This window comes from Tenrec ecaudatus, chromosome 2 (genome assembly GCF_050624435.1).
Source record: "Tenrec ecaudatus isolate mTenEca1 chromosome 2, mTenEca1.hap1, whole genome shotgun sequence".
Lineage (NCBI taxonomy): Eukaryota > Metazoa > Chordata > Mammalia > Afrosoricida > Tenrecidae > Tenrec > Tenrec ecaudatus.
The window spans coordinates 193125240-193132931 of record NC_134531.1 but is presented as its reverse complement, the minus strand read 5'-3'; positions in this window follow the sequence as shown (position 1 = coordinate 193132931).

Genomic DNA, 7692 nt, shown 5'->3' with positions numbered 1-7692 from the left:
GACTCAAGGGCATATTTTGGCTACTGTGGATTTGTTTTAATTTTCTCCATCATTAACCTGAATTTACATATGAGCAATTGATCATTTCATTCCCAGTCAACTTTGGCCTGGTTGCAGCTGCTGCTGCTATTAAGCTTCTCCACCTGGTCTTCCCACATGCGGGGAAGTCCATGTGTATAGTTAGCTATCTTTTGTGTTGTTGAAATAAAGTATTTGCTTTGAACAAGTCCTTGGGCTTGCAAACTTCTATCCTGCAAATTTCACCTTCATTTCTATCACCAAGTCCACATTTCCCAACTAGTATTCTTTCCTCTTTGTTTCAAACTTTGCATTGCAATCACCAACAACTATCGATGCATATTGACTGCATGTTTTCTCAATTTCCAATCAGACTTAGGTAGAATTCTTCAGTGTCTTCATCACTAGTTTTTGTGGTTACTGCATACATTTAAATAAAAGTTGTTTGATTAGATTTCTTTGAAGTGGGTAGATCTCATCCAATCACATGCAGCATTGGCTTCATGATGGTTGTGTTGCTCTCAGAATGGAAATCACCTGTGCTAGTCCAGGCACAGTAAATCATATGATTTTCTGATTAAAAATAGCTAATTGTAGTCCATTTCAACTCACTAATAAGTAGGAGATCAATCTTTATGCATTTCATATTTTGAAGACTTCTAGTGTATTTAATATCAGTCTTTCCTTTCGACTACCCTCAATATTAATATCCTAGACCGTGGTAGAATTCCCATCTTCCATGGGGTGACCATGTTCAATTATTGACCAATGTGCAGCCGCGTCATGCCTATCAGAGGTGGTGTGAGCATTGCGCTGATGCTGAAGAGGTTCCGTGGAGTTTCCTGGCCAAGACAGACATGAAGAAACTACCTTGTGGTTGTTACATAATCATATGTCAACCTGAGGGTATTAAGAGAGAAAACGGTGGAGGTTAGCCCATCAATCTGCTTGCAGCTTGATTGGAGGGCTACTGAGATCAACGGTTCTCTGAAGGCCTGCCTCCCTCTCCCTGCTTTCACCGTCCTGTTGACGAGCCACGTGGAGCCACGCTGAGACCTGGGAGAGCCTGGAGATGCTTCCACCTTCCACTACCACTGGATCCACAAGACTTTGCACCCACTGGCTTGTGATCTTCCGACATTTCGCATCATTGCATGTGCTGCATGAGTCTGACAAAGAATTTATGGACTAATATTAGACTTATGAACTTGATCTAGATTGGGCTGGGATGTTTTCTTAATATACCATTACTCATTGAAGGAGCCATGAAAGGAGAGCTGTGTCTCCTGTCATGTACCTGTCTAGGACAGAATGCAAACATCTGTCCTAGCTGGTTCTCATAAACCGCTTCGTTACTGCAAATGGTAAGGGAATTGTGGAAGCAGCTGCAAACAGTGTTTCCCTGGTAGAATGTAAACAAGCGGTATGGGCCGAGATACAGAACTCGCTATCAAGGCTATGAGAAATTCAAGTGTGGGAATAGCAAACTTGTCTGGGAACACTGCCAGTAACTAGTACATATAATAAAGCACTGCGGGCCGTCAAGGCTGCTGCAGTTTTGTACCATCTCTGTGTCTACATTGTGCTGCAGTGCTGTGTTATCTGTGTGTGTCTATTCATGTTCTATGTCCATTCTCCCTGCTCAAGAAGCTGCTTCACTCGTTGATATAAAGCTCTTTCTTTTTTGTTTTATTTATTTATTTTTAAACATTTTATTAGGGACTCATACAACTCTTATCACGATTCATACATACATCAATTGTATAAAGCACATCTGTACATTGTTTGCCCTCATCATTTTAAAAGCATTTGCTCTCCACTTAACCCCTTTGCATCAGGTCCTTTTTTTCTCCCCTCCCTCCCCGCTCCCTCAAGAGCTCTTGATAATTTATAAATTATTATTTTGTCATATCTTGCCCTGTCTGACGTCTCCGTTCACCCCCTTTTCTGTTGTCCATCTCCCAGGGCGAGGCCACATGTAGATCCTTCTAATCGGTTCCCTTTCCAACCCACTCTCACTCTACCTTCCCAGTATCATCCCTCAAACCCTTAGTCCTGAAGGTATCATCTGCCCTAGATTCCCTGTGCCTCCAGCTCCTATCTGTACCAGTGTACATCCTCTGCTCTATCCATACTTGCAAGGTAGAATTCGGATCGTGATACTTGAGGGGGGTGGGGGAGGAAGAATGTAGGAACTGGAGGAAAACTGTATTCTTCATCGCACCCTGACTGACTCATCTCCTCCCTTAGACCCCTCTGCAAGGGATCTCCAGTGGCCGAAAAATGGGCTTTGGGTCTCCACTCTGCACATCCCCCTTCATTCACTATGGTAAGATTTTTTTTTTCTGATGATGCCTTATATCTGCTCCCTTCAACACCTTGTGATCGCACAGGCTGGTGTGTTTCTTCCATGTGCGCGTTGTTGCTTCTGAGCTAGATGGACACTTGTTTACCGCCAAGCCTTTAAGACCTCAGACACTATCTCTTTTGATAGCCGGGCACCATCAGCTTTCTTCACCACATTGCTTATGCACCTGTTTGTCCTCAGCGATTGTATCATGGAGGTGTGCCCCCTATGATATGATTTTTTGTTCTTTGATGCCTGATAACTGATCCCTTTGGAACCACGTGATCACACAGGCTGGTGTGTTCTTCCACGTGGGCTTTGTTGCTTCTGAGCTAGATGGCCACTTGTTTATCTTCAAGTCTTTAAGACCCAAGACGCTATATCTTTTAATAGCTGGGCATCATCACCTTTCTTCACCACATTTGTTTGTTCACCCGCTTTGGCCTCAGCAATTGTGTCGGGAGAGTGAGCATCATAGAGTGCCAATTTAATAGAAGAAAGTATTCATGCATTGAGGGAGTGCTTGAGTAGAGGCCCAAGGTCCTTCTGCCACCTTACTACTGAATCTATAAATATAGACAGATAGATCTATTTCCCCATCCTCATATATATTTGCGTATGTACATGTCTTTGTCTAGACCTCTATAGATACCCTTTGCCTCCTAGCTCTTTCCTCTATTTCCCTTGACTTTGCTCCTGTCCCACTATCATGCTCCATACTCACCTGGGTTTCAGCTACACCTCTTCGTTACCTTACCCTTGATCATGCCCTACCAGGCCTGCCACACCCACCTCACCACCAACTTGGATCCCTTTTTGTACCCTTGTCCCTGGGTTTGTCAACACCACTTCCTTACCCCCTATCCCATGTCCCCCACAAACTGTTGGTCCCTTTGTTTTACCTCCAGATAGTTCATCCAGTCTATCTTATTTAGACAGACCTGCGGAGATAATAACATGCACAAAAACAAGACAGAGCAAAACAAAGCAACAGTATACAACAAAACAACGACAACAAACCACTGACAAAGAACAAAACAAAACACATCAAGAAAGAAAAGCTTGTAGTTAGTTCAAGGATCGTTTGTTGGCCTTTACGAGTGTTTTCTAGTCCAGTCTGTTGGGACACCATGCCCTGGCCTCAAAGTCCACTGTCAGCATTCTCTGGAAACCTTGCTGCTCTGTTCCCTGGCTGTTCCGCTACACTCCCCCAGTGCTTTGCCTCAGTGTGGTGGGATCAGGTCGGGCACAATTCCCACACTGTGTCTCTGGTGCTATCCCCTGCAGGGCCATGGGTCACGGAGGGACATCATGTCTCATAGTTGGGCTGGCCATGTGTCCTCTCTGTGGACTGGCTGCTCTAATTGGGGTCATCATCCTCAGGGCCTGGTGGGCCAGGATGTGCTCCACTCTCTCCAACTACCCCTTCATCTGATCAGATATGTCCCTCTCCTAGAATAAAACTCTTTCTTACACATCTATGACTATCTTTGGATTTGCTTTTCTAGTGAAGCCAGCCTAACAGAGGTGTGGTGATTACTAGAAGCACAGAAGATGACAGAACCAGGCAGTAGTTCATCATGTTGAGCATGGGGTTGCCATGAATTAGGAGTAAACACAACTGCACCTAACAACAGATGTGGTTTAAATGCACAGAGATTTAAACTTGCAGTCCTTCTGTTACAGCTGTATCCAAAAGGTACATTCAGCTATGACTCTGACTCTAAGTCCCTTTTATTGGTGCTGCTAGAAATTGACAAGGGTATTGGGAAGACCAGCTGGTGGCAAATCCTACTGAGCCTCTGATTTAAATCAGTTACCATACTGCTCTGTTCACTCTCTACACACATTGAAAATGTGCTCTGGCAAGTGAGCTCTTTAAATGTCCCTACCGACACTACCAGGAAATATCTAACACCTGGGACATTATTCATCTTGGGTAGTATAGCATGCATTGCAGACTATTGTGACCTGTTCGGTGGCAAACAAGGGGCACTGAGACCTTTGATGGCCTAATGTACTGGAGGCAGACGGACCATTGGTTCATCATGAGGAGCTTCAAATAAATAATCCTGCGAAGTGGTTATTCAAACCCTACTCTTTACGTTTTGCTGGAAGATGGAGTCAGCTTGTTTTCCCTTAGCGGTTAAGTAAAGTAAGTTGCTATGTAGTCATTCTGTAGCGTGTATTACATGTAGGAGTTTTAGAGCAAGCAAGACCTGGAATTCAATCCTGCTCTGGTACTTGGTAACTTTGTGATCTATAGCAAATACCCAATTACTGACTTTTACGGTTGCTTATGTTATTAAGCTTATAGGTAAAATGGTAGCACATAATCAGTATTTACTGATAGCAAAAAGGCAATTGGATCCAGCAGATAATTATTCATAATTAGCAATAATAAAACAGGAAACTGAAAGCACCTCTGAAGTTTTCTCTAAAGATAAGCTTTTGTGAAATAATTTTCAAATTTTAGATTTTTGCTCTGAAACTCATACATAGATGTGTGTTTTCTGTACTCCAAATAACATCTTGTATATGTGTCAGAATATATGAGAAGAATATTGCTCTGGTTGCTCCCCAAAGTTTACAGTTTTCTTCAGATAGTTGTTTTTAACATATGGTTTAATTCAAAGTTCTTATTTTTTAAACGTTTCATTTACAAGCAATTCACATAGTATACAATTTAATCCTTGAATCGTATTAAGGGTTGTGCAATCACCACCACAATCAGCTTCAGAGCATTAGTTTGCTTGGCTTGGGACTTTATAGAGTGGGCTAAGGCTGGCAGGTGAAAGTGTTAAGCTAATTAGTGTAAGTAGCGTAATTTAGTTGCTGCCTTTCTCTTTTATGCAGAGAATCCTTGTCACAATGCAGAAACTCCTAGACACTTTTCTTTCTTAGCCATACTTGACCCCTCTGAGCATGTGAGGGGTTGGAGCTTGTTTGTTGTTGTTGTGGTGTTGTGGGGTTTCATTTTGGTCACAATAGGACTGCTGAAGGAAACCAAGGAGGCCTGGTGCACAGGTGCTACATGATGGGCTGTGACCCCCCAAGGGAGCTAGTTTGAAACACCAGCTTTCCCCAGGGAGAAACGCAGAGCGTGTCCCGCTCATAAGCTGTTTCACAGTCTGAAACCCACAGGGGGCCACCAAGAGGCAACCTTCACTGCCTGGCAGTGAGTGAGTGGGTGGGTGAGAGAATGAGTGAGTGAGTGAGTGAATGAGTGAGTGTGTGAGTGAGTGAGTGAGTGAGTGAGTGAGTGAGTGAGTGAGTGTGTAAGTGAGTTAGTTGAAGCAACCAGAGCCATTCATGACCCATTGACAAGCAAATGAATTGTGGGTTCCCATTTCTTTCTAGCCCCAATACAACAAACCTAGTTCTGGTAACATGGTCCTGTTTGATTGTCTTAGTCTGGGTAGACTAGAGAAAAAAATCCACATGTGTGTAAAAGAGACATGTGTAAAAGACATGTGTAAAAGAAACTCACATGTGTCTAAGAGAGAATTTTATATAAAGGGTAATTGGGCATTAAGAAAGCATCCCAAGCAAATCCAGTCCAAGACCATAAGTCCGATATTAGGCCATATGTCTGACTCCAATCCATAAAGTCCTCTTCAGACTCATGAAACACATGCAATGACACTGAGTGCACGGTAATGGGTAGAAAGGGTAATGGGTAATAGGAGGTCAGTGAGTAGAAAGTCTTGGATCCAGTGGCATTGCAATCATGTCAGTGTTGGCAGAGATCTCTACGTGGCTTCTCTGGCTTCAGAGGTCTGGTTGCATCAGGGCAGACCCATGTGGCTTCTCCAGCTCCAGGCATTACTGCAGTTCCATGGGTCTTGTCCGCTGCAAATGTCTCCCAGGGAGGGAGCCCAGAGGTGTCTCCTGCCTCCAAGGAAGAAATGTATGGCTTCCCATAATTATCAGAAGAAGGTGATGCCCACAAAAAGTTCTCCTTGGCTATGATCTGATTAACAGGCTAGACTCCACCACTTTATGGTGAATCCTCAACTTGACAAAAGATTATCTAACTACCACATTGATACTCACCTTCATGGAGAGCTCCTGAAATAAGGGCGCTACAGAAAAATGTGAGGAAATTGCCTGGTGCCAGTCTATCAATGTCTGATGTCTTAAAGTCTTATATTCAGACAGGGAGCCATCTCAATGAGGTGTCAACTAAGTCCACATCAAAGAAGCACACCAGCCTGTGTGAGCAATCCAAAGGTGAAAATGACAAAATCCAAATATGATGAAGGGAAAAATATCAGGTCTTAATTGGTGAACACCCATTTTGTACAAGGCCCTGTAGGACAGCGGGAGCCCCAAATCCACCTGAAGACAATCTAGTCAAACGAATCCTCTGGCAGATGCTCGCTGGCCATGACAAGGGACCTGCATGGCTTTACTATCAGACAGAGATGGTGGAGAACTTGAGTAAAATGGATCCAACTACGATGTGATAGGACACTTGGTCAGCTGATCTCCCTCTTGACCCAAACTGAATTTACCTTGGCTTAAATAATTCTCGCTTGGTCCGTGACAGAACTTTCTTCTCTGGATTTCAAAATATTTCTGGTTTTCTTTTTTTCTTATCCTATATTTATATTTTTAGATTTTATAGGTAGATGTATGTAGGTATAAAGGAAATATATATATTTGTTTTTTTTGGTTCTGTTCTCTATTGTTTCTGTTAGGAGTCCCAGGTTATGAAACACAGAAGTCGAGGATGCAGAGAGACAGAAACTGATGCACTTGACCAATGTCACCATGGGTGCAAGAGGAAGAGTGTCTGCTGAGCGGCATTGAGTTCATTTTCCTGACGGTGGAACAATGAGAAGAGGGATGACGGTTTGGAGAGGGATGACCACAATGACTCACAATGCGGAGATGTAATCAATGGCACCGAATTCTATGCTTATTGCTTCTTCCATTTCCCCGTGTAACTCAGCGGTAATGTCCCATTGATACTTCTTATCAGTTAAGGTGAAAGTTAAAGTCACAAGGCTCCTTTGAAGGAACATTCGTATATTTCCTTGACATCAACATTCCCTATTACATCATATTCATGTGTAAGTACGATATTGAGTAAAAAGTACCTTAGGAAAACGGATGCATCTCCAGTGGGGGCTGGAGGAAACCACTGACAGTTACCATGGGTGCTAAGAGGACAAATCCATGTGTCTTAGGAAAAGGAAGGGCGGGTGCTCTCCAGAGGCAACCATTGCAAGAGCAGTGTTCATACTGCGCACATGTGCTCAGGAGAGACCAGTCCCTGCAGCAGGAAATCATGTGAGGTGAAGTGGCAGGGCAGCGAGGAG